The 27,110-nt window shown below is 53.7% G+C and overlaps 1 non-coding gene across 1 annotated transcript; it reads right to left on the bottom strand.

Moving 5' to 3' along the window:
- Nucleotides 1-9,595: 9,595 nt before the first annotated feature.
- On the bottom strand, nucleotides 9,596-9,799 carry LOC134413669 (small nucleolar RNA SNORA74). Its single transcript, XR_010026567.1, has one exon. It is a non-coding gene; the product is annotated as a small nucleolar RNA SNORA74 (small nucleolar RNA).
- Nucleotides 9,800-27,110: the final 17,311 nt, after the last annotated feature.

Raw genomic sequence — 27,110 nt, 5'->3', positions numbered from 1 at the left:
AGCTTTGGGAGAAGCTATCCCCCCATGCATCTGGCCAAATAAAGAATGCTGCTTCTTAAGGCTACATTGGGGTTATGGAGTTTTAATATTTTGCTGAATTTTTAGTAACAGTCCCACTCCCAAGGAAAGCTCAGTCTCCTGCTGGTCATAAACAGAGAAGGGCTGGTGAGAGATTTGGTGGTTGAAGGCTGCCTAAGGTAAAGTCACCTTTAAATAACAGAGTTTCCAATATTCTATGAAAGAAAGAGGGGCTGCAACAAAACTTCATCACTGGAATTATGGAGGGTAGGCGTTGGCTTATTCAGGGTGCAGATTTGGAGAGTACCAAATCAGATACTGACTTTTCAAGGGAAACAGTCTTAAAAACAAAGGTGTCCAGGAATGATGGACACACTTCAAGAAAAAAAACTTGAGGGAGAAGGAGCAGCATCTGTGCTAAAGTTGAGCCAGCTAATTTTTGTCCTGGCTGGGCATGGAGATTTTGTGGGAACTGAGGGGAAAAAAAGAGCGTGTCACCATTGGAAAGAAGATCAGGCATCTCAGGAAGTGTTAAAGGATGTTATTAGGTCATGCAGAAAGAAAAGTGGTAAAAGGTCAATTAAAACATAACCCAGCCACTTGTGTGAAAAATACTAAAAAATGTTTCAAAAAGGAACCTAATAGCAAAAGGAGGGATAAGTAGAACATCTACTCTTTATTGGAGGCAGTGGGGAATACAATAGGTAAGATAAGGAAAAGCTGAGCTGCTTAACACCTTCTTTGCCCCAATTTTCAAGAATAAGACAGGTTGTCCTCAGGACAAGTGTTCTCCTGAGCTGGTGGATGGGCACAGGGAGCAGAACAGCCCCCCCCTGTAATCCAGGAGGAAGAAGCTGGGGACCTGCTGAGCCACTCAGATGCTCACAGGTGTCTCTGGGAGCAGATGGGACCCATCCTAGGGGGATGAGGGAGCTGGTGGATTGAGCTCCCGATGCTGCTCTCCATCATTTACCATCAGTGCTGGCTCAGCAGGGAGGTCCCAGAGGACTGGAGGTGCCAATGTGAGCCCATCCCCAAGAAGGGCTGGAAGGAGGAGCTAGGCAACTCCAGGCCTGTCAGCCTGACCTGGGTGCCTGGCAAGGTTATGGAACAGATCACCTTGAGTGCCATCACAGGGCACCCACAGGATGGCCGAGGGATCAGAGCCAGCCAGCATGGATTTCAATATCTGCACTGATGATCTGCATGAGGGGAGTGAGTCCAGCATCAGCAAATTTGCAGATGACACCAAGCTGGCTGTGAGTGTGGATCTGCTGGAGGGTAGGAGGGCTCTGCAGAGGGACCTAGACAGGCATCATACTGGGAGTGACTGGGATCACACTGGGATTATAGTGGGTGTCAATAGACCCTGACTGGGGTTCCTGAGAGCTACCAGGCCCATGCTGGGAGCTGACTGCGCACACACTAGGAGGAACTGGGAAAAACTGGGAATGACAGGATGCATGCTGGTGACAATTGGGATGTCCTGGCAGTGACTGGGATGAAACTGGGGGCAGCTGAACCATGCTGAGGTAACTGGGAGTGGCTGGCAATGACTACGAGAATGTTCGGGGCAACTGGGATATACTGGGAGTGCCTAAGACCATGCAGGTGGTGACTGGGACAACATTGAGGGCAACTGGGGGCAAGTGTGTTTGACTGTGGCCCTGCTGGGAGAGACTGGGATCATACTGGGAGATACTGGGACTATACTAGGGGCAACTGGGAGAACTGGGAATACACTGGATGAAAGTGGGAGCAACTAGGAGCAACTGGGATCATGTTGGGAATAAATTGCATCATAATTGGGAATGACTGTGAGTGCCTGGGCTCATACTGGGAACGGGGAGGGATCCTGCCAGGAGTGAGAGGAAGTGACCAGGAAAATCCTGGGAGTGACAAGAAAACTGGAAGCACACAGGCGCAGCAACTGGACTCATGCTGGGAGCAGGGCTCCAGGACAGGATAGAGGCAGGGGCCAAACCCAATAAGGTGAGGTTTAACAAGTCCAAGTGCTGGGTCCTGCCACTTTGGCCGCAACAACCCCTGCAGCACTACAGGCTGGGGACAGAGTGGCTGGAGAGCAGCCAGGCAGAAAGGGACCTGCAGGGACTGATGGACAGCAGGCTGGACATGAGCCAGCAGTGTGTCCAGGTGGCCAAGAAGGCCACAGGCTCTTGGCCTGGATCAGGAATGGTGTGGCCAGCAGGAGCAGGGCAGGGATTCTTCCCCTGTGCTCAGCACTGCTTGGGCAGCACATCGAGTGCTGTGTCCAGTTCTGTGCCCACCAATTTAGGAAGGACATGGAGGGGCTGGAGTGTGTCCAGAGAAGGGCAACAAGGCTGGGGAGGGATCAGGAACACAAGTCCTGTGAGGAGTGGCTGAGGGAGCTGGGGTTGTTTATCCTGGACAAAGGGAGGCTGAAAGGACACAAGGTGGTGTCTGGGCAGAGGTTGGACTTGATGATCTCCAAGGTCTTTTCCAGCCTTGCTGATTCTGGGATTCTCTGTAAGCACCCTTGGAGCAGTTGCAGGAGGAGCCCTGGGCCTCCTCTTCAGGAGCTCCAGCAGCCCAGGTGCCTCAGCTTTTCCTGGCAGCCCCAAAGCCCATCCTGTCAGTCCTGCAGAGCCCCTGCAGCTCCTCCTCACTGCCCAGAACAGGGAGCCCCAGAGCCAGACACAGCAGCCCAGATGTGCCCCCCTGGCCTGGGGTGCCTCTGGCAAGGGAGCAGCACCAGGCACTGCAAGAGCCTGCAGACAATTCCTGCAGCACTTGTAGGATGATCCTGCTGCCCAAGGGACGTTCCCATGGTGCCAAGTCAGGAACTGCAATGGGGAGTGGGGCCAGAGAGGAAAGGGCAAACAGGGATGGGCTCCTTGGAGGGGAGGGAACGGGGGTGGGCAATGGGAAGAAATTTGTATAAGGGAAGAGTAAAGAAAGCAAAGGGGAAGCAAAGGAAATGCTCAGGGCAGTTTGGGGGTGGCTGCCAGGCAGCCCTGGCTCTGAGCAACAGCGTCTGCAGTGGCACAGGAAACTCCCAGCTGATGGGAACAAACTTTCTGGCTGACTGCAGAGGGCAGGACAAAGCTGAGTGGTTTCCCTGGTGTCCCCCAGCCCTTGCTGGCCCCAGGGGCTGATGGCATTTGTGCTCCCTCAGGTTCATGTCCCCACACCAACAGCATGGGGGTGCTCCCCCTGCTGTGTGCAATGCAAACAGGGGCTGCTGAGCCAGTGCTGCCATGTCTGTGCCTGCAGGGATGGGGCACCAGTGTGAGCTGGGGGAGAGGCCAGGGCTGCAGAGGGGGGATGTTGTTGGCAGCTCCATGAGGATGCTCTGGGACGCTGCCCTGGGCTGTGCAGCACACTGGGGATGGATCAGCCCCTGCTCTGCTGCTCCTTCCCCTCTGCCCCAGGGCCCTTGCAGAGCCCCAGCCATGCTGTTTGCCCCCAGCCTGCCCACGGCCAGCCTGGGGCTGCTCACGGGGCTTTTCTGTGCTGAGCATTGGCCTGGCTGTGTTCTTGAGAGAGCCTGGGCAAGGAGCCTGGAGCCCCCAGGGCCTGGCCTGAGGCGTCAGTGCTGCCCCAGCAGTGCCCATGGCCTGTCCCTGCTGCAGCCCTGGCACTGCCACCCCCAAGACTGTGCCCGGCCCTGAGAGCACTCAGGCCCTGCAGCAACACCAGGGCCACCAGGGCAGCGGGGCAGGGCCACGGCAGCAGCACTGGCAACACCAAGTGCTGCTGCTGCTGGGCACAGCTGCTGTGCCAGCCCTGATCTGCCCCCAGCTCTGCACACAGACATTGCTGCTGCAGCTCCAGAGAAGAGAACAGAAGGGCATCTCTGCAGAAAACTCAGCTGGGAGACCATTTAGTTCCTTCAAAGCCACCAAGAGACCGGCTCCTCATTGATGCAGTCTGGGGCCATGGTTAAAGTGGAGGGAAACAAAAGGAGAAATGGCACAAGGAATGACAGTCCTTTGTGGACAATAGAAAAAAAAAAAAGAAAACAAAAAAACAAAGGAAAAAACACCCACAACCAAACCAACAACAAGTATCAAAGGTGATTTTAATTATAAGTCTTTTTATTTAAGAAATTGGAAATTGGCCAGCAGTTAATGTTTCTGAAAAGCATCCAGTCATCAGTCTCCACACTGCAGCCTTGAGCTCCTGGTTCCTCAGGCTGTAGATGATGGGATTAAGGGCTGGAGACACCACCGAGTACAGAACTGACACTGACAGATCCAGGGATGGGGAAGAGATGGAGGGGGGCTTCAGGTGGGCAAATGCTGCAGTGCTGAGAAACAGGGAGACCACAGCCAGGTGAGGGAGGCAGGTGGAAAAGGCTTTGTGCCGTCCCTGCTCAGAGGGGATCCTCAGCACGGCCCTGAAGATCTGCACATAGGAGAAAACAATGAACACAAAACAGCCAAATGCTAAACAGACACTGACAGTAAGAAGCCCAAGTTCCCTGTGGCAGGATTTGGAGCAGGAGAGTTTGAGGATCTGGGGAACTTCACAGAAGAACTGGCCCAGGGCATTGCCATGGCACAGGGGCAATGAAAATGTATTGGCTGTGTGCAGCAGTGAAAAGAGAAAACCACTGGCCCAGGCAGCTGCTGCCATGTGGTCACAAGCTCTGCTGCCCAGGAGGGTCCCGTAGTGCAGGGGTTTGCAGATGGACACATAGCGGTCGTAGCACATGATGGTCAGGAGGAAATACTCTGCTGAGAGGAAAAACAAAAAGAAAAACACCTATGAAGCACATCCTGCATAAGAGATGTCCCTGGTGTCCCAGAGGGAATTGTGCATGGCTTTGGGGACAGTGGTGCAGATGGAGCCCAGGTCGCTGAGGGCCAGGTTGAGCAGGAAGAAGAACATGGGCGTGTGCAGGTGGTGGCCGCAGGCTACGGTGCTGATGATGAGGCCGTTGCCCAGGAGGGCAGCCAGGGAGATGCCCAGCAAGAGGCAGAAGTGCAGGAGCTGCAGCTGCCGCGTGTCTGCCAATGGCAGCAGGAGGAAGTGCCTGATGGAGCTGCTGTTGGACATTCCTTCACTCTGGGCATGGTGCGCTGTTGAAAAAGACATTGACAAGCTTGGACAGATTTCCTTTTTGATTTCAGGCTTGTGCTCCTTCTGAGTTGCTGCTTTATTTTCAGCATTGCACTCAGCCTGAATACTGGGGAGACCTGAGGGAAAACAGGGCTCCCTGTGCCACAGGGCAGTCAGACCTGCTGGAACCACACAGGTGCCCTTTGTTCATTTAACCTCTCTCTATTTCACCATGATCACACTTTAATATTTTTTGAAAAATGAAGTAGACTTTTTGAATTCTTCAGTTGAAATTTTTTTTTCCAAACCTTTCTCTCTTTCCCTATGCACATGAACAGGAAAGGATACCAAGGGCTGGTCTGGCTCTCTGGTGCCTGGAGTTGTGCCTACTGGGAACTGTTTCTCTCTATCCAAGCCTTGTCCCTGCCTGTGCTGCCAGGGCCCAGCCCAGCCCTGGGGTCCCAGCTCTGCCCTGCAGACCCCTCCCAGCACAGGGCACTGCCCAGGGGCATCTCCCTGGCAGCAGGGCCTTAAGGGCAGGCCAGACAAACAGAGATGCTGCAAGCCAAGGTGCTGCTGCTGCTGTCTGTAGGGAGAGGAGGCTGAGGAAGCACTTTCTGAGGGAGATCTGAGGAACATCTGCTGATGCCCAGGGTGACAGTGCAGGAGTCTCAGTGACACAGCCAAAGCTGACAGCCCCTTTCCCTTCCCTTTAGGAGAAAGCTGAGAGCAGCCCTGGCCATGCAGCACCACCTCCACAGCAGGATGAATCTGCCCTGATGGGGGTGGCTCCTTCCACCTCCAGTTTCTCCCCTGCAGCGTCCATGGGGAGCTGCCAGGCAGGCTGAGAGCTCCTCCTGGCAGGTGGCACATGCCCTGGGCTGGCCAAGAGCCCTGAGGGCTGCATGAGCTGCTGTGCAGGACAGCCCTGAGCAGCCCTGGCTGCAGCCCCAGCTTCACCCCCTGCAGCCGTCCCTGGCAGCAGGAGCCTTCCTGCCCTGTCCCTCTGACGGTGCCCAGGGCAGCCCCGCTCTGCAGCACATCCTCCTCCTCCTGCTCCTGTGCCACAGAGAGACTGGGAGAGTCCTCTTGATACATCCCCCAGGCTATAGGGTGCGCTGGCTTCAGGAGATCCCTCCAGGAGCACAGGGGACATTGCCCTGCACCCACAGACTCACCATGCACAGGGCTGTGAAGATGTTTCCCCAAGTGAAGTCTCAGCTCAATGTCTTCCCAGTCCTGATTGCCTTCAGCCTGTCTCTGCCTGGCTCCTGTCCCCTCAGCGCCCGCAGGCAGAGCCCTCAGCCCTGCTGGGCTGGGAGAGGAGCTGGTCCTGGGAAGAGCTGTTCCTTTAAAGCTCAGCAGCACAGACACAGCACAAGGACTTAAATGAGACTCTTGGGGATTTGGTGCTATTTACATCAAACTGAGTCCCTGAGAGAGTTCAAAAAACTTCTCAACAACTCAAAATTAAATTGAAACTCCAAAGTTTTCCAAGTTTTAATGGGTACCACTGAGATACACAAATGAGAAATTTTCCCCTGGTTCCAGTTAGAGCAGAACACTGGAGGCAGTGATGACAGCTGGGGACAAACAAGGCAAAGGTGTCTGTGGTGCTGAGCAAAGCTGGATGTGTTTGAGGAATGCAAAGAGCCCAGGCCTGAGCCCCAGCCCCTGGCCAGGCAGATCCTGTCCCTCCCTCCTTGCTCAGGGCTCTTCCCAGGATGGGCACTGGCATGTGGGGATGTGCAATGGCAAGGGCAGGAGCATGGGGCGGCCCCTGCCAGGCTGCTGAGCAGGGACAAGGAGGCCATGAGGCCCCAGGCCTGCAAGGGTCACTTGTCCCATCGTGGCCTCAGGCCCAGGCCCAGCAGCCATGGCCAAAGTGCTGCCCATGTTGGCTCTGGCAGGGCTGTCTTGCAGATGCTGCCCATCCCTGTGCCCTGTGCAGCCCAGGCTGTCCCACGGTGTCCCTGTCCTGTGCCTCTGTCCCTGCAGGCTGTCGGCATTCCCCGGGTGCCCCACCTGGCTGGGCCCTTCCTTTGCTGACAGCTCTGCCTCCTGCCTGCCCCTGCCTGCCCACACAGAGCCTGGGGCTGACCCAGGCTCCTTCTGGGAGATGTGTTGTGCCACAGCCCTGCCCTGGGAGGGAAATTAATCTCTCCTTGTTTCCGTTCTGGATCTTCACAGCTGCACTTGGTGACATTATTTCTATCTCAGGTTCATTTCCACTATGAAGAAGAGGTCCAATATATTTGAATCCACCTTTGTCATCCTCACAGGCTGTTCTTGTTCTGCCCTCAGTCTCCACCGAACCCAGGACTTCCAGTTCCCATACACTGATCATGTTCTTGGGGCCTCCAAATCCCATCCTGGGAGATCTCTGGGCCTTCTCAAAGGTGCTCAGCCCTGGAGATGTGATTTAAGTCCAGGAATGGCTGAGTACATTTTTGCCCAAGATTATATTGGGGAATATAATACAGAATAATACACTGTATCTTTTAAGTGACTGAGGGCAGATTTAGATTTTCTGTAAGGATGAAATATTTTTTGATGATGGTGGCAGGACACTGGCATAGGGTGCCCTCAGAATTGAAACCCCATCACTGGATGTGTTTAAGGTCAGGGACTTTGTACAACCTGAACGAGTGAAGGTGTTCCTGGGTAATGGGAGTTTTACCAGAGACTCTTTTCGGTCTCTTCTAACTCAAACCATTTTACATTTCTTTGGTTCTTATATCCCAACTGCTTCTCCACAGGGCTGCAAATACCTATGCACACCCTGCCAGCATTTTAATGTGGCCTAATTCCCAACACTTCCATAAAAAGGAAAGAAATGCCATATTAGGGACATGAATTGCCATGTTTATGGAGGAATCATTAAAAGCCCCAAAAGTAAAGAAACTGAAAGGAAGGACCAAAATCTCAGTGTGAAAGATTCACCAAGTGGGACAATAGCAGAGACTCTGATGGTGACCTCCCAGCTGACGATGGGGATTTCTGCCTTGGGGTCTGAGTATCAGGATGGAAGGTCGCTCCCAGGAGGAGTCCCTGTGCATTTTCCTCCCCCATGGCTCTGCCCTTCCTGATCCAGCAGCTGTGGGGCAGCAGAGCGGGGACAGTGCAGGGACAGGCCTGGTTCTGACAGGGCTGTTGTGGTTTAGGAATGGTGCTCCCAATTTACTACACCTACTACCAAGACCACGTGTCACCCCAGATTTATATTCCCACCATTGCCCCCCCACACCACAGGGGCTTTGCCTGGCCTGGCCCTGATTGATCTCAGCCCATATTTCACAGTCAGGGATAACCTGGAGATGGTGTCCAGGGTTCACCCTTGTGTGGCCAGTCCAGACCCCCCTGAGGCACTTTAATCCTGGCCGCCCCATCCTCCTGTCTGTTGTTGTGATGCTCTTCAGTGCCCAACTCTTGGGCACGTGAGCATCCACAGGAGGGAGTTTCACAGCCAACTTCTCCCCCAGACAGAGATGTCTTGACCCAGTCCAGCAGCTCAGCTGGGTTTCCCTCTGTGCTCCCAACTGTCCTTTTTCCATGGTTCCAGCCACCCCAGAGAGCATCTCCCACCATCCCTGAGTCAGTGCAGAGGTGCAACGTTGACCATTTCTCTCGCTCAGAGCTCCAGGGATGGTCCCAGTGCTGCAGTGACTGCAGGAAAGGGGACCCCACAATGGGACATTTCTTGGTCAGATACAGACAGGAAGAGTGACAAACTGTCTGTGACTCAGGTTTTGGCCTCGCAGCCCCCGCCGTGGTTTGCAGGGAGCTGCAGTGTGGCTCGGCCCTGGCTGTGCCAGGCTATGCTGGCCTGGGAGAAGGTGTTGGTGCCAGCTGGCCCAGGGAGCTGCAGCGTGTGGGGAACGAGTTCCTCCTGGCCTCCTGCCCCAGGGTGGCACTGCAGGGCCTCATGGAGCCAAGGGGCCATTGTAGCTCTTCAGGGCCCCATGGAATTAAGGGGACTCTTTGGACATTGTGGGGCCTTGTGGGACTGAGGCCATCGTGACACTTTAGAACCAAGGGGCCACTGTGAAACTACAGGGCCTTGTGGAACTGACACTGAAATCACCCAAAAAGAAACTTTCTAACACAGTTTGAGTATCAAAAAGAATTCATTTTTATTGCAGCACTGATCACTTGGAGGATCCTTCCTCCATTCAAGTGCCCCAAACATCATGCGAACAGAGGTTTTATGACACACACAAGTTCCATATTTATGAGCTATAGAGGTTTTATGACACACACAAGTTCCATATTTATAAGCTATTCCTCTGTGATGCTCTACATCTGGCCTGTAGGCCACACAGTATAAATAATTCCAACTTCATAAGTTATTTATTATATAATTACCTTGCTTATGTAATTCGACCAGTAAGAGCAGGCCCAGGCCATTGGAGACTCAGGCTGCTATTGGCTGGTTAGCTGAGTAGTAACTGGCTCAGCCAATGAGGATTACCTTCATGGGCCTTTTCATGTATATAAGGAAGTTAGATCTCAATAAAGCTGCCTGTTGCTGCATGAACACATACAGTCTAGTCAACTGTCTCCACGGGCAGGAGTTACTCCACTCTCAGGCATGCAGAGTGCTGCCAAAACGTGGCACCACTGAGCACTAGGACGGCCTTGCTGGTGCCAGGAAAGCTCAGCAGCACCTTTTTCTCCCAGCAGCATAACACTGGCACAGGCACTGAGCAGCCACGGGCAGCTGACTACTGCTGGGAGACAAAAACCCCAAAACTGGGGGGTTTACCGGGCAGAAAAAACATGGAGGCACTTTTCTGATGATGCCTACTCTCATCAAGGCTTCATCCAGCAAGAGGAATAGATAAGCTAAACTTATTTCTGGATAAACCACGTCATTTCCACCCTGAGGACCTAAGGCTAGCACAGGAGCCAGCAGAGGCCTTTTAGACAGCAAAACATTTTTGCCCATTTTCCCAGGCTGGCTCACAGTCACACCTCACCCATGTGGCTCCAGAGCTCTTGCTGTGTCCCGCGGGCAGGTTATCCCTTCACATCTGCTCTTGCAGGCTCCAGTGCCCTCCCGGAGCACCTCCCCGGCTGTCCCAGCACAGCTCAGCACAGCTCAGCACAGCTCAGCTCGGGGTTCCACACGCGACGGGGCCGGGGCACCTCAGAGCTGCTCCTTCGGGCGGGTCACCGCCATCGGTCATCGGCTGAAGGCCTAAAGAGAGGACAGCAGAAACATCACAAATAAGCCATTAGTTCCATCTGTATTCACAAAGCTCAACAGCAGCGGCCTGGCTTGTGGCAGAGGACAAAAGCCAGCACACCAAGCGAAAGGCTGAGGAATTAATGCTGAACTGCACAGCCGAGCAACATCCCCAGTCTCCCGGCCGAACAGCTAAATAGGAGGCAGTGAGTATTTCAGGTGGCGCCTTCCTGCCCCGGAGCCCCGGTCTCCAGCCCCGCTGCTGCCGCCACCCGTCCCTGTAACCCCCCCCCCTCACCTCATGGCGGCGGTGGCCCCTCATGGCGAGGGAGCTCGGCCCGCCAGAGCTGCTCCTTGCCCTCACGGCGGCGAGCTGAACGAGCCCAGCCCACCAGAGCTGCTCCTTGCCCTCACGGCGGCGAGCTGAAGGAGCCCAGCCCGACAGAGATGCTCCTTGCCCTCACGGCGGCGAGCTGAAGGAGCCCAGCCCGCCAGAGTCACTCCCTGCCCTCATGGCGAGGGAGCCCGGCCCACCAGAGCCGCTCTTGGCCCTCATGGCGGCGAGCTGAAGAAGCCCAGCCCCCCAGAACCGCTTTATCTCCACACGGCGGCGGGGACAGAAAAGGAGCAGGCCTGGCCACACTGCCGAGGTGATTCCACAGACACCGCCCCACTCGCTTCGGCCGCTCCCCCCGGGGCGGGGAAAAACCTCGGTAATCAGGCACCGGGAGGGACTTTAAGATCATCTCGTCCCACTCCCTGCCATGGGCAGGTACACCTTCCACTGTCCCAGGTTGCTCCAGTCCCTGTCCGACCAGGCCTTGGACACTTCCAGCATCCCTGACAGAGCCGGAGCAGGAACACGATCTGTGGAGCTGGGAGAACTGAACTCAAGCACCGGCTCATGGGAAGCAGAGGGCTGGTGAGCTGCCTCTGCTTGCCCCTGATGTGTCCCACTTCGGGCACAGGAGGTAGAAGTGTCAGCTCAGAAACAAAAATCCAGCCCTGAAATAAGCAGAGAAAAAGCTGTGGCACTGCCAAGTGCCTTGCTGGGAGAAGCACAATTCCACACCTTCCCTGACCTCCACTGGATGCTGTAATATCAGCCCAGTGCTCTGTGTATCCATGTCTGGGCACAGCAGTGTAACTGTAACTCCCTCGCTGGGGATCCATTCAAAGGAAGTTTTTCTCTGTGCTTTGTGCTCCATTGAGACACTTGAAGGCCTTTCCAGAAAGCCTGGCATCCCTCCCCCATGCTCCTCATGTGCTTATGCTCTCAGAGCTCAGCAGTGAACTCAGCTGGAGCTGCGCCTTGCCTCAGGCAATCATCCACTCCAGCTCTGTCTTCTTCAAATGTTTCATGGTCTATTTTCAGCCCAAGCAGGCAGCTATTCTTCCTGGATGTGGGGTGCTCCTCTCCAGCTCAGCCTGATCCTGCCTTGTCCTGGGAAGCTCTGAGCTTGTTGTGCCCAGGACACTGCTGTGTGCAGGGACAGAGGCTGGTGCTGAGCAGAAGGAGCTCGGTGCTTCCCCTGTCACTGATGAACCTGGTGAGGAACAGGTTTCCCAGCTATGCCCAGTGCACACAGCAAAACCTGTCTGGGGAGAGACAGGTAAGAGCAGACACAGAACACTTCATGCTCTTGTTCCTGGGGGTCTCGCTGCCCATGGCCAAGGGCACGTGCCCACACAGGCATGGATGATGACTCTGCCAAGACCCTAAGCCACAGCTTCAGTTTAGAACTGTTTAATTCATTAGCCCAGCATGGGGCCCAAATGAATATGCTTTGTCTCCTTAATAAAACATTTTCAGCAGGATTGGGGAGATACTTCAAAAGCTTCCTGAATGCCAAATACCAGAACTCAGCAACTCTCAGTGCCAGGACCAGTCTCTCACTTCCCAGTATGGATTCCCTCTGTGTGCACAGCTTTTTCTCTGCTTGCTGGCCTTGGAGGGGGGCTCAAACAAAGGCCTGCACATCATTTGTGAACTTTGGGTGAAAAGCATCAAACCAGATGAAACACAGCAGAGCCGCTCTGCCGTGGGGGTGAAGCCCTTTTCTGTCACAGGAATGAGCACTCTGCATTAGCTGCAGCCAGTCCCTGTTGTTCATCTTGGCTTGCTGACCACTAAACAGAGCCTCCTTTTCTCCTGCAAGTGTCCTGGCAAGGCCTGAAAGGACTGAGAAGCTTTGTTCCAAGCCAGATTAGAGATATGAGTTACTACAAAACAAAAGCCCAGCAAGCCTCCTGGAGAGTTCCTCTAGTCTAGACACAGCCTCCCCTGAGCTCCCTGCATCCCAGCACAGCCCTGCAGCTTGTGTTCAAAGCAACTCAACTGGCTCCAGAAGCCTGGGTAACCTCTGTTGAGTGAATGTTCAGTTGCAGCATAAAGGAGGAATCACATCTGAGTGATTTTGCTCCCATAAATTAGCAGGATGGGTTAAACCAGGACATGAGCACTGTCTGCTGGCACAGTGCATCCACTCAAGAGATCTGCACTGGCATGGAGCTGTAGTGCCTCAAAAGACGTGTGCTCCAAGCCTGGGGTGGGACATCCCCCATGTAGCTGATGTCTGCAGCTCCTGTGGCAGCAAGAGAGATCCTTTACTGTCACCTCAGCCCTGAACACACCCGTGCCCAGGGCTCACTGCCTGCCCCCGTCACTGCTCAGCTCTGGCACTGCAGGGCTGGTACTGTGATCCTTCTGTACCAATCAGATTTTGGCTCAACACCATTTGGCCACACTGTCAGTCACTGGAGAAAAAGACAGAGCAGTACCGTGGGAAGAGGAAGAAAATTCAGTAAACCTATGGAAGAAAAGATCTGTGGATGTACATCATCATTTACCATGGTGGTCACCTCCAGCCCCACAGCCAAGCACGTTCAGGCTTTGGTGAGAAGAACTTTTATCTCCCTGGTGTCTGTCATGGCTGGGGCCCGTGATGATGACACCTCATGGGTGTTGGTGCTTGCACTGCCCTGTGAGTGACACCAGCCTTGCTTGGCTCCCACACAGCAGAAGGCAGGGCAGCCATGGCCTCGATGGTGCCTTTTCCTCTTTGAGGTGCTGCACCAGGTCAGGGATACCCCACACATGAGCACAGACTGGGAGAAGAGCTCATTGACCAGCAAAGAAGAACTTGGAGGATATAATGGATGAAAAGCTGGACATGAGCCAACAGTGGCAGCCCAGAAACTCCCCTGTGCTGGGCTGCACCCACAGAGGAGTGGGCAGCAGGTGAGGGGAGGATGTCCCCCTCTATTCTGCCCTTGTGAGATACCCCTGCAGAGCTGCTCCAGCATCAGGAGGACCTGGAGCTGTTGGAGCAAGTCCAGAGAGGCCATGGAGATGCTCCCAGGATTGGAGCCCCTCTGCCATGGAGCCAGGCTGGGAGAGCTGGGGGTGCTCACCTGAACAAAAGAAGGCTCCAGGGAGAGCTCAGAGCCCCTTCCAGGGCCTAAAGGGGCTCCATGAGAGCTGGAGAGGGACTGGGGACAAGGGATGGAGGGACAGGACACAGGGAATGGCTCCCACTGCCGGAGGGCAGGGATGGATGGGATATTGGGAATTAGGAATTGTTCCCTGTGAGGGTGGGCAGGCCCTGGCAGGGTGCCCAGAGCAGCTGTGGCTGCCCCTGGATCCCTGGCAGTGCCCATGGCCAGGCTGGACAGTGGGGCTGGGAGCAGCCTGGGACAGTGGGAAGTGTCCCTGCCATGGCAGGGGGAGGAATAAAATTATTTTTATGGTCTCTTCTGACCCAACCCATTCTGTAATTCCATCATCTCCTCTGCCTCCACAGAGGGGCCATTTCCACTTCCCCACTGCCATCACAAGATGGCATTCCAGACCTAAAAGCTGACCTGGCTCAGCTGATACTTGGAGATCTTTTCCCGGCCCTGGGGTGTCCAACCCCAGAAGAAGCTGTGGATTTAACCCTGCCTGCTGAGCTCTTCTGCCAGGTCTCAGCCCTGACACTGCCTTTTAATCACATCCTTTAACTCCAGGGCTGTGCCTTAATCAGCTGCACTGAAACACTGCTGCCGTTACTGTGTAACCTCTGAGCCATCTAATTGCACTGAGTTAAGCCAGTTACAGCTTTGACAGTGAATGTCATGCAGAGCACTTTAATCTTGACCTGCAATACCTCGGGCTCTTGCAGGGCCTCCTCTGCCTCCGAGGACACGCTGCTAATCAGACCGAGCCAGGATGTAGTTTAAGACGGACAAAGGGAGCCAAGGGCAAATCATGAGCAAAACGAATCTGACTCATTTTGTTACAAAGCAGTGTTGAAGGTGTTGAAGGTAGAGCTGCCTTTTCTTTGCCTCAGAATGATTTGGGAGAGTAGTGAGAATAATTTGTTTCAATAATTTATAACTTCAAAATAATAACAAAAAAAAGAGAGAGAAAAATCATTCTTCTTAGATATGTTTTTTAAAAAGAAAGCTTATTTTGAGTTAGGTGCATAAAGCACTGAGCACTGGTGCAGTGTGTTGTCCACAGTGTCTGCTCCCACGTGTGAGTGGGTGCTCCAGGCTTCACTCACCAGTTGCTCCCTGCAGGAAGAACCCATGATCCAACCATCTCCTTCCCTGGCCAAGGGCCTGCAGCCTCCCACCGGGGCTTGGTGCCATGTCCTGGGTGCCAGCTCTGCCAGCACAGCTCCCTGGGGGTGGCAGTGGGGCAGGATCTGCTGCTCAGCTGCCTCGGAGGCTGGGGCTGGCTGTGTCGCTCTGGGCAGCTCAGGAAAGGCTGCTCCAGCTGTTCCTTGCAGGGAGCTGGAGCAGCAACCTCACTTGATCGGGGGAAAGAGCAGTCAGGAAAGGTTACATAACCCCGATCAGGCTGCCAGAGGGGTGGTGCAGCAGCAGCAAGGGCAGTGCCACTCTGGATGTGGCTGGGCAGGAGCGTGGCCTGCCTGTGGGACCCTGCCTGTGGGACCCTGCAGCCCCTCTGTCCATTCACTCTTGCCTGGGTCTCCTGGCCCTGTCAGAGCTTGCTGGTTTTGTTGTTCAAAATGCCCTCGGGCAGCTCGAGGAGCCCGTGCAGTTCCCTCTGTTCTGGGCTTTGGGCAGCTCGAGGAGCCCGTGCAGTTCCCTCTGTTCTGGGCTGAAACTGCTGCACAGCAATTCCTTTTTCCATTTCATCTCTGGCAGAGCCCTTGAGCTTTGCTCCCTTCCTCTTCCACCCTCCTCTCCTCCTTCTGAGCTTCTCCTTGGCCCAGTCTCCTTCCCTGGTGTCCCCTTCTGCTCCCAGCTCCTATTTAACCCCCATCTTTTCTGTCCTCTCCTTCAGTGCTCCTAGCCAGAGGACAGATCACAAACCACAAGCTCTGCTATTCATCTACCAGATCCCAAGCCACTGTCTCAGTGTGATAAAGGTGATCTGCTAATCGTGTGGAGAGGATCCCCCAGGATGCAAACCCCTGCTGGGATCTGTGGCAATTCCATGGCATCAGCCACAGGGTCAAACGTACAAGGTGGGGTTGCAGCTGCCTTGCCCGAGTGTGGGCACCACAATCAGCCTGCCTCATGAATTGAGACCTGCACAAGGCCCACCAAACACACCTGTGTCCTTCCAGTGCCCCACCAGGTCTCCTGGCAGCAAGGAATTTGCTTTAGTTCTGTGAGTTTTATAAAGCCTGACTCAAACCCCAGGGATTTCAGGCAGTGCTGACATGCAGAGTGGGGTGGTGTGAGCACAGCCCTGGGGTCAGGTGCTGGGGCAGATGGGTGGGCACGTCAACATCAACCCAATGTTTTAGAGCAGAGCTAACTAGGAACAGCTTATTCCATTAAGAAAAAAAGAAAACCAATAATCATTCTTAATTAGGACAGAAACCTCCAGATAGGCTTTTTAAAAGAAAATGCCTAAAAACACCATTTTTGCTTTGATTTGAAAACTATTTTTTGCTCTTCAGACTGTAAGATAAAACAATTTGAATTGATGATGCATTTCATAGCAAAAATACATCCCTTTTCATCTTGAAAATGCTGAAATGAGTTGTTACAAAACTTTCAACGTTTACCCCCTTTCTTAAAAAACAAAATTTTTAATTTAGATGAAATGTCTTTTTTTTTTTTTCCTAATGGAAACTCTTGATTACATTTTTACCCAACAGTTCTAATTAGAATTAACAATTACAGCTGATTCTTGGTGGGATGATAAACAGCTGGACTGCACAGCCCTCTCCACTCTGGGACTTCCAAACAAGCCCCAGCCCTGGCAGTTTAGCCTTCTGCAACATTTTAGACTTGTCTAGTCACTGGAATTTATTTTTCTTTCTTTTTTCCCACCCTTTCTCCTCTGAGGGTTAGATTTTACCAGTGCAGCATCTCTAACAGTCAGGGAACTTCACAGTGAGTTGAGATCGCATTGATTTCTCAAGGAAGAAGCCGCATACTAATTTTTCCTGTTTTCCTCCCTTGAGGAACACAGGTAACAGCTCCAGGAAGGCAGCTGGGTTTGTAGATATTATGTTTACCCACTGGCTGACAGGGAATTCTCAGGTCTGTGGGACCATCATGGGACACAAGGAGACTTTGGCTGGTCTGGTGCAAGGCTGGATTTCCTGAGAAAGAATGTGGGATTAAAGCAGAAGAGGTTAAACCTGAGAGAAGCATCAGGTGAAGGTCAGGGGATAGATCAGTCCATGCTATGCTGCCAGAGCTTCCCCCTGCCTCCAGGATGATCCTCACAATCCAGCTCTGTAGGGCGAGGAAAGGAACACTGGAGCAGCAAATGAAGAGGAAATGACTGTGGTGGAGGGGAGGGGAAGATGTCAGAGTCTGCTCTTAAACCCCCAAACCCTCTATTCCAGGCACCCAGGCAAGTTTATCCAGCCTTTGCAGGAAACCTCCAGAGAGCCAAGAGGCACTGGGACATCCTCTTTCAGGGGACTGGTGTCCCCAGTGCCACTGTGACTCCTGGACTGCCATGTCCAGTGCTTTTCATGCCTGCTCATCCCTGGGCTGGCTCCACGCTGTTAATGGCGGATCTCTCCCTGGAAACAAGCCCATGGCCTTTGCCTGTCCCACCTCGCCCCTCCCACTCCACTGCCAAACAGTTATGACCTTCTTGGAAAAACCTGAGATAGTATTAAACGAGAGGGAGGTTTTCATACACAAATGTCCCTGTGATTAATGGATTAAGAGATTCTGTGCAAATTAAAGCCTTTCTTCACACTTTGCACATCCAGCTCTTCAGCTATTGTTCTTTCCCTTCTAGTCCTTTACAGAAGTCCCTGTAGGCCTTGCTTGCCCCATTCCTTTTGCTGCCGTTTTCTCCCCACAGTGACCCAGGGATTTCCCCCAAATCCTTGTGCCCACTGAGTCCTGGGCAGACCCTGCTGCTCCTGAATCAGCACTGTGGAGAGGAGGATGCTGTGAGCACAGCTTGTTTATACACAGAATCAGCCCAAGAGAGGGGCTGTAAATGCCTCTTTATTTCCATATTTATCATTGCAGCTCAGATGGATGAGGAACCCAATGGAAAGTTTAGATGAAACAGAGAAGAAATGAAAAACTGTTGGCAAGCGGCGGCTCAGCTGAGACTGGCAGCCTCAAGGGCTTCCAGAAGGAAAAAGGCTTTCAATTCCTGCACTGCTGCTCCGTAACAACCCAATTCCCCTGCCAGGCCAGGAGGAGTGGGGCAGCTGAGGAACCCTGCCCTCCTATGATCCCACCCCAGGGAGATAGACCTGAGACCCCAAAGCAGCACGTTTGGTCTTGCTGATGTTTGGCAGGGCTGATTTCTTCCCAGAGCAGCAGCAGAGTGTGGGTATGGAGGCTCCGTGAGGATCTCCAGGTGATGGGCACTGTGGTCACCCATGCCATGGTGGAAAGGAGCCACAAAGGCTTTGCTGGACACCTTTGGAACATCCAGTGCTGGGTGCTGGTGATGGATGATGATTTAAAGCCCATTTGTGCAGGGAATAATGGCTCACAACCATCCCCTCTCCTTTAGTGGTGTGACACTGCTGAGATGGGTGGTCTCATTTCCACCTTAGGGGAGGCGTTTTATTAATTGTCCCTGGCCTTGCTCCTGAGCCCGTGTGTGCTGTGATGTGGACGTGCTTCAAATGCAGTGACAAGGAGGTGGCAGCCAGGATGTGGCTCCTGGGGGAGGCAGCCAGAGAGGCAGGGATGGTGCTGCCCACAGCTGTCCAGTGATCTGAAACCTTCAGCCCTGGGAGGGAGTGACTGCTCCAGGCCAAGGGAGTCTGACTTTGCTGGGGGATAACCAGGACTGTGTGTCTGTGACCGGGCTCTGTTCCATGGGGAGGAGGCAGGGGATTGAACTGTCCCCTTGCTGCCTGCATGGCCCTCTGTGCTGGCCAATTTTTCACCTAAATCCTGGCTTGAGCACCCATAAAGGCCCCTGCCCAGATCATCTGGCATGATGGCTTCTAGAAAAGTGTCCCTAGGGTCACTGTCCCTGCCTAGTCACAGCTGAGCTGGTGGCACTGAAAACTTGAGTTTCCATTCACATCCCTCCTGTACCTGCAGGTCCCTGTGCCCTCACTCCAGGCTTTATTCTCCTCCCTGCTTTCCCCTCATTTGTGCCCGGTTCTGGAGGAGAGCACTGGGAATTGATCACTGTGTTGGCTTCGCTGATTTAATCCAAATTTAACCAGGCAGGAGCGAGCGAGGGCAGCCCGGGGGCCCGGCATGCTGTGAAGAACCCGTCGGTGCCGAGCGGTGCCGTTAATAACGGGGGTGAAAGGCGGCAGCCCCCCGGCATCGCCCCTCTCACCCTGGCACAGCTCCCACGGGGACAGAGCTGTCCTGGGGACACGGCACAGGCACTGTCAGAGGCTGTCACCCAGTGGGCTCTGAGACCTTAGTGCCAGGACAGAGCTGTCCTGGGGGACACAGCACAGGGACCCTCGGGGGCTGTCACCTGGTGGGTGCTGAGCCCTCAGTGCCAGGACAGAGCTGTCCTGGGGACACAGCACAGGGACCATCAGGAGCTGTCACCCAGCGGGCACTGAGCCCTTAGTGCCAGGACAGAGCTGTCCTGGGGACATAGCACAGGCACTGTCAGGGGCTGTCACCCAGCGGGTGCTGTGCCCGAGCTGTGCCAGGACAGAGCTGTCCTGGGGACATGGCACAGGGACTGTCAGGAGCTGTCACCCAGTGGGCACTGAGCCCTTAGTGCCAGGACAGAGCTGTATGGCACAGGGACTGTCAGGAGCTGTCACCCAGTGGGCACTGAGCCCTTAGTGCCAGGACAGAGCTGTGCTGCGGACGCGGCACAGGGACCGTCAGGGGCTGTCACCCAGCAGGCCTGACCCCGAGTTGTGCCAGGGCTGCATGGGCAGCAGCTCACCCGCGAACCCTGAGCTGCATCCCCGCCGGCAGAGCCCTTCTAGAGCAGGGATGGCCCCGGGCTCATTGCATCCCACTTATGGCTCCAGAGCCCCTGAGGGACTGATGGCAAAAGCCTTTGGATGAGTCTCTTATTTTGGCAGTGAATGAAATAGGATTTGTGCTGCTGGTGATAAGAGACTGCAAGATGGACTCATCTGATCCTCACAGCAATTCAGAGAGGCTGATGCTGACATGGCAGAACAGGTCCTACAATAGTGTTCACGTCCCAGCACACAAAATGGGTGAGAAAAAGCATTTTTAAAAGTGACTGGGGAAACTCTGCAGTTATGATGCTATCCTATCTCAAGCCCAGGGTTCCCCTCCGGCCTCTTTGGAGTCACAAGTACTTAAAAAATGCTCTGCTCTGAATTTAGGCTGGGTCATGACTCATGTCTTGGGCTGTAAAAATGCATTTCATTGTGTCAGCAGGAAAGTGGCTGTGGGCAGCGCTCTGGCAGCGGTGAGGCTGGCTAGGGCAGGCTGTTCAGCAATTACACCCACTGGAGCCCAAATTCCAGCTCATATTTTGCTACAGCACACAAAAAAGGTTCAGGGGAAGGAAAGGCTGAAGGGGAAAAGTGTTTCACTTAAAAATCCTGGTAGGACTCTATGCAGTGGCTTGTCTGGCCACAAATCCATCTGTTTTGGCGCAAGTGCAAAGCCTGGACCTGCCACCTGGAAATGTGACCTCAAGAGTCTCCTGTAGCCTGTGGAGTTTGCTTTGTACCCAGAAGAGACACCTCTCATGCTCATCCTGGCATCCTTCCAGAGAGAAAAGGCCAACTGAACCCTCTGGATGTCTGTGCCTTGCTGTGGGCCTTGTCTCTGGGTCTTCCCCCAACCAAAACTACTTGCAGGTACTTTTAGTATGAACCCATCACCAAAAACTAAGTTACCTGTCAAGGGCAGCACTGTGAGGCTTCACAGCATTGGCACCTTGGGACTTAATTTTGCTTGTGGACTTAAATGTCCAGTTAGGTATCTGGGAGTGTTTAGCTGTTGTGACCAAATTTGGGACACATTGCCACAACTGAGTCACTGGAGAAGCCAAACAGCCTTGAGAGGAGAGGAGCCTGGTGGCTCCAGATGAGCATATGGCAGTCCTGGGAGCAAACTCACACACCTTTGCCAGAGGAACATCTGGATTCCTTAAAGGAAGGGGTTTAGCCAGGAAGCATCAACTGCATGAAAAAAATCTGGGATTCCTTAAAGGAAGGGGTTTAACCAGGAGGGATCAATTCCACAAAGAAAACTTGGATTGCTTAAAGGAAGGGGTTTAACCAGGAAGGATCAACTCCATGAAGAAAATCTGGATTCCTTAAAGGAAGGGGTTTAACCAGGAGGGATTAAATCCATGAAGAAAACCTGGATTCCTTAAAGGAAGGGGTTTAACCAGGAGGGATCAATTCCACAAAGAAAACTTGGATTGCTTAAAGGAAGGGGTTTTCCCAGGAGGGATCAATTCCAGGAAGAAGATCTGGATTGCTTAAAGGAAGGGGTTTTCCCAGGAGGGATCAATTCCATGAAAAGCAGCTGCCCTGTTCCACTGCTGTCCAGGACAGAGCAATGCTGTGGGATTAGGACAGGGGCTCAGTGCCTGTTAAAGCCCTGGGCACTAAGGAAGCCCAGGAGCAGCTGCAGGCAGAGGCAGCTGAGGGATTCCTGCTGCCTCCCACCAACGCTGCCGCGATTCATCAATTACCTATCTGCTCAGTCCTTTTCTCCATCCTTTTACAATTTAAATAGCACATTTTATAGTTGCTGCTAAGTGATGTGATCAACATCAATTACCTACTAAAAGAGAATCAAGTCTTGATTTAAAATTAAGTGCTGCATTTTCCCATGTTCTTTATATGTAGCCAACAGAATAATTGCAGTGACATAAAAACTAATTACACAACTCCACAATTAGGCCTCCCTCCTAGTGCTGTGACTGCCTTTAAGTATACTGATGAAAAATTACTCCCAGTCCCAAATTACTCTCTCACACCCATCTTCTCTAATACCTTTTGAAAAAGCCCTTCATCCCATCAGACCAGAGAGAGGAACTCCAGATGCAGAAGGTAATACATGCAGAGTGTATTTTCTTATCTCTTAGATGTGGGAGCAGTTTCAGATGTGGGATTTGGTTGGGATTGCCCAGGGATGCAGCAGTGCTCCTCTCTGGATGGACTGAGCATCTCAGTGAGGCTTCCCAAAGTGCCTGGTGTGCAGCAGCCTGAGACAAGCAGGGGGAAAATCCCCTTCTCAGTGCCCCAGCTGACATTTGGCTCCTGGGCTGCAAGCAGAGACCAGTCCTGCCTGGCTGCCAGCCTTGGCTTGGTGTGTGGAGCCCAAAAGGAGAAGGAAGAGGATGATGTACAGCAGTACTTCCCCCATCAAAAAGCCAGGAGTTACACCCAGGCAGCAATCACATAGCTGCCTGAGAAACTATAAACCTCAACAAAAATCATAAACATCTATAAAGCTCTGGTGCACTCCTGACAGGCTTTGAGGGATTTGATTCCAGATTATGTTTTTGAGATGTTTACAACCAACCTGGAAAGATTGAAAATATTCAATTACTGGCAAGGAGAGCTGAGATTTGCTTACAGTCAATCTCCTGCCTCCAGGATCTCTGTGGGCGCCAGCAGTGAAACACAGCATGGGTGAGCAGAGCCGTGGGGACAGTGGCCCAGGGACAAGTCCCCTGATGTCACTGAGCATCTTTCACTAGATGATTAAGCATTGCAGGTTTCATTTTGGGGCTGGCACATTGGTTTTGGCTGCTGTGCGGTGGATCCCATGGCCTGTTCCTCAGCCACAGCCCAGCCCTCACCAGGGAGGGCTGCACAGCTCGTGGCTGATTTTCCATCATCTCTGCAATGCCATCACTCAGTTGCAGTTGGGAGAGGGGTGGGAAATGCTTTGGCATGATTTTAATCAGCAGAGTGCTTTGAGTGAATGAGGTGAGGGGACCAGTGAGCTCCCTGTGCCTTCTCTGACTTTCTCACCTCATTTCAGCATCAACCAGGGGTGCCAAGACTGAGAATTTACACCCTTGTGTTTACCTGAAACCTCACTACTTTCCTCAAAACTTGTGAAAAATAAAGGGGGTGCTGAAGTAGCCTGTGGCAGGGATGATGTGATATATAAAGCTAATATCTCCAGATCATTGCAAATATTCCCTCCTGATCCCAGGCATCCATCCCAGATATTCCCACCTTGTCACCAGCCCAGAGCACTGGGCGCCACCTCCAGCCCTTCCTTGGACATGTGCAGGGCAGGAGACTCCAACACCTCCCTGGGCAGCCCCTGCCAAGGCCGGACCACCCTTTCCACGGAGAAATTCCTCCATTAGTCCAACCTAACACGATGCACAGAGGCGCGCCAAAGCAGGCGTTCACTCCTGAGGGACAGATCCTCCAGGATGGGGTTGCTGCCCGGGACACGCCGTTCCCACAGCCAGGGAGGCTCCCGCAGCCCAGGGCAGTGGACACGGCTCAGCCCGGCTAACCCAGCCCGGGACACGGCTCAGGCTCAGCCTGGGACACGGCTCAGGCTCAGCTCAGGACGTGGTTCAGATCGGCCCGGGACACGGCTCAGGCTCAGGCTCAGCCCGGGACACGGCTCAGGCTCAGCCCAGGACGTGGTTCAGATTGGCCCGGGACACGGCTCAGGCTCAGGCTCAGCCCGGGACATGGCTCAGATCGGCCCGGGACACGGCTCAGGCTCAGCCCGGGACATGGCTCAGATCGGCCCGGGACAGGGCTCAGGCTGAGCCCGGGACACGGCTCAGGCTCAGGCTCAGCCCGGGACATGGCTCAGATCGGCCCGGGACACGGCTCAGGCTCAGCCCGGGACATGGCTCAGATCGGCCCGGGACACGGCTCAGGCTCAGGCTCAGGCTCAGGCTCAGGCTCAGGCCGGCGAATCCAGTCCGGGACACGGCGGGACCGAGACAGCGCCGCCACCGCCGCCTCACAGGGCACAGGCAGGGTCAGGATCAGGAGGCGGGGCCAGGACCAGGGGGCGGGACCAAGGGCAGTGGTGACAGACAAGCACGGGTCAGGGGGTGTGGCCAAGAGTGGGGCCGTGCTGAGTGAGTAGGGCGGGGCCAGGGGCGGGGCCAATGGCAGGAGCTCGTGCAAGGACGGCGCTGATTGGCTAGAGCGGGGCCGGGGCGGGGTGGCTGGGGCCGGGCGGCGCGTGCGCAGTGCGGAGCGGTGAGTCGGGGTGGGGGGGGGGTAGCAGGGGGCGGTGGTGTTGGTGGCCCGTGAGAGCCGGGGCGCAGCTCCGGGTCGGGGATCTGCGATCCGGGACGGAGCCCTGGTCCCGGTCCGAGGGTACCCACTGCTGCCTCCCTGCTTTGCCCTCGCGCGAGCGGACCCGGCGGTAAGGCCTTGCCGGGTGGAGGCTGCCCGCCGGCCCGGTTCCCCTCATTGGCTGTGGCCGGGCCGTAGGGGACGTTGCGTGTGCGGCCCCGGAGGCTCGGCAGCCCCGGCAGGACGGGCAGCCTGTGCGGCTGGAGTGCTGCAGCAAACGCGTGCCCTGTGAGGGGCACTTAGGCACACAGTCGGAGCAGGGCAGGGGTCCCTTACACTCAGGGCTTTTAAACAAAAATCTTACACGTGAGTTTCCCCCAACGGGCACAGTTTGGATCCTGCCTGGAGCACGAGGTTGTGTGACCTCTGGCCTACTGTGTGCCCAGGCTGCTGTGGAATAAAAACGTGCTGGAAAAATTGAAGTAGCTCTGGGATATTAAAATGGATGTTTCTTCAGGGTGTGCGCTCTGTAACACGAGGTCTGAATTTTAAAACCGGTTTAATTGTTTTGGTACAAGCCCGCATATGGTTTTCTGGCAGGAGAACTGGTGAAACGATGCATTCCACAAGGCCAGGAAGGAGAACGCTGAGCAAATGGGATTTTGTATATAAACACTGTTTGCAATGTTGCCTTAAAATGTTTAAGTTCAGTGGTTGACTAACTTGCATTAGGAGTGAGCTTTGACAGAGCTCTGATGCTGCCCACCTTCAGGAGGGTCTGGGTTTACACCAAGCTCTATAGACACAATTTCTTAAGTTATTTATTCTGCAGTGTTTCTTTGCTAGAACTAACCCTGTCTGAGTTGCCTGCGCTGGTGCTGCTCAGTGTGCCTGCCAAAGGAGGGTGATCAGCAGAGGCATTTCTGTGGTGGAGCTGTCTGTGGAAGAGGCTGGTCCGTGCACAGCCTTGCAGGAGCCTTTTAAGTGCAGATAAGTGTCCAGAGGATGTTAGAAGATAGTGACATGCCCTGTCATTTACCCAACGTGCTGCCGCAGTGCTTCTGCTCCCTGTGATCATTTGAATTCATTTGTTCTCAGGGAGTAGCACTGTTAAGGGATGCACTTCTAAGCTTCTGTCTTTTCTTTCTCCCAGTCCTGCCTTAAAGTGACCCAGCCTGACCCACTTAGTTTTTCAGCAGCCTCTAGGGTATTTCTGTGGTTGAAGTATCCAAAATGCTGTCCCAGAAACTTCAGTGTAGGAGTCCAGCTAGCAGAGGTGGGAGAGCAGTGTTGCGAGTTCCTGGAGGCTGCTGTCTGTGTGACCATGTATTTACTAAATTTGAAAGGATACAAATATGATTCTTGGTAAGAAATCAGCTGGAAACAATTCCTGGTGAACTGTCAGAACAGCCTTTGAACCCACAGTGTTGTCCCTGTGTCCTGAAGCAGCACAAGAGCAGGGCTGGTGCTACTGCCACCACCTTCTTCATTTTTACAGTGGAGAATTCCTTTAGCCTGAGCAATAAAACACCTGGCAAACTCCAGCACCCCCACACCTGTCTCTGCTTCTGCTTGGGTTGAGCAGATGGGGTTGAATGCACAGCAGCCATACCTTGAGAATTTGTGAGGCAGTGGATTATTTGGATAAATTTAGGGATAATAGTCAGCCTTTCCATGTGCTAATCCTCTGTGCTACTGACTCCCTCTATGGCTTTTGTAACCCACCTCAGCTCTTACACCCAGCATTCTCCTCTGAGAAATAACGCTCCACTCGGGCTCGTGAGGGAGGTGAATCAGCTTTAATTAAGATTTGTAGAGCACTTTGTTGATAAGTTCTCAATAGCTGGTTGCTATTTTTTATGAGCACGCAGATATTCTTAGCACCTGCAGTGGGAAGTGACGCAAGGCTGCGGATCTCTGGGAAGCAGCCCTGCAAGGGAGACGGCGCCTGCTCACCGTGAGATCCATTCTGGCTGTGGTTCACGAGGCAGCTCAGCAAAACCCCAAATCCCTCTGAGTCTTTGGGAAATGTGAAACGTTCCTGAGAGCTAAGCCCTGCTTTTGCATGAGATTTGTAGCTTTTGCCCCCTCGCTGGGTTTCTCCCAAGCTGCTGGTTGGGTTTGGTGCAGCTGTGTTCTGGTGTCACCTGCTTTGTAACACCCTGTGGCAATGGCTTTTAACAACTGTCCCCTCAAATTAAGGTGTCTGGGGTGGGCAGGGCTGGGTGATGGCCCCTGTGGGCTTCAGGCATTGCAGAGGTCAGTGGGGTGGAAGGGGAGGAGGGAAGCTAGGAAACCATGCCCTCCCCCAGGGCAGCGTCCCATTCCCTGCTGGCTTCTCTGCTGCAGCAGCAGGTGGCAAATGAAGCTTGATGAGCTCTGTTAGTGAGGGATAAGGAAAGCCTGAATGGAAACGGTCACAGCAGTGCTGGCTCTGTGTAGTGTGGGTGCCCCTCAGCAGGATGAGGAGCTCTGTTGTATTTTGGGGAAGAGAAGGCTGTTCACTTGGCTTTGTCACTGCTGTAGGAGTAGCCAGATGGAGGATGCTGAAAGGAAATACAGGGCTGGAACAGCCTCCTTGTCCGTGCCCCTGTCCTGAGCCAGGTGAGAGATGCTTGGCTCCAGGCTGGGCAGCGGTGGATGGTAGTGCAGATCTGGACAGGGCCCAGTTCCCTCTGGGCCTTGATGGAATCCCACTCTCAGAGCCTGACAGCCCATCTAACTTGTCCTTGCAGCAAACTGAGCAGCCAGTTTGTGTCTTGCCTTCATAGAGTGGGGAGTCCTGTGGCTGGTTTTCCTTGTGTGTAAACCCTGTTAAAATCTGAGAGCTGGGACTGGCCCTGGAGGGAGCAGGGATGGAGAAACCCCTCCACAGCTGGTGTAGGGCAGCATGTTTTATACTGCTGACTGCTCTGCTGGCTGCCCAGACCCTCTGGTTTGTGTGTACCTCAGAGCTGATACCAGCACAGAGCCCAGAACTGGGTATTTTATGTTTCTGGATCACAGAGGGGAGTTCAGCTCTTTGGAGCTGTGGTGTCACAGTGCTGGCACATTTAGTCTGGTCCCCAGTTTTCCCTAGGTTCCCTCTGTCTGGAGAACTTTCCCCTGGACTCTGTTTGTGTGCTTGATCTCTGTTTGTGCTGTTTCCAAGTACACTTCTTTGCATTGTTTTCTTAGCTTTTCTTTCTATTGATTTGTTGGTGTTTTGGGAACTTTTCTTCAGTTTATCAATTCCCATCATG

The sequence above is a fragment of the Melospiza melodia genome, unplaced genomic scaffold (genome assembly GCF_035770615.1).
Source record: "Melospiza melodia melodia isolate bMelMel2 unplaced genomic scaffold, bMelMel2.pri scaffold_47, whole genome shotgun sequence".
Taxonomy (NCBI): domain Eukaryota; kingdom Metazoa; phylum Chordata; class Aves; order Passeriformes; family Passerellidae; genus Melospiza; species Melospiza melodia.
This window is presented reverse-complemented; position numbering and strand designations above follow the sequence as displayed.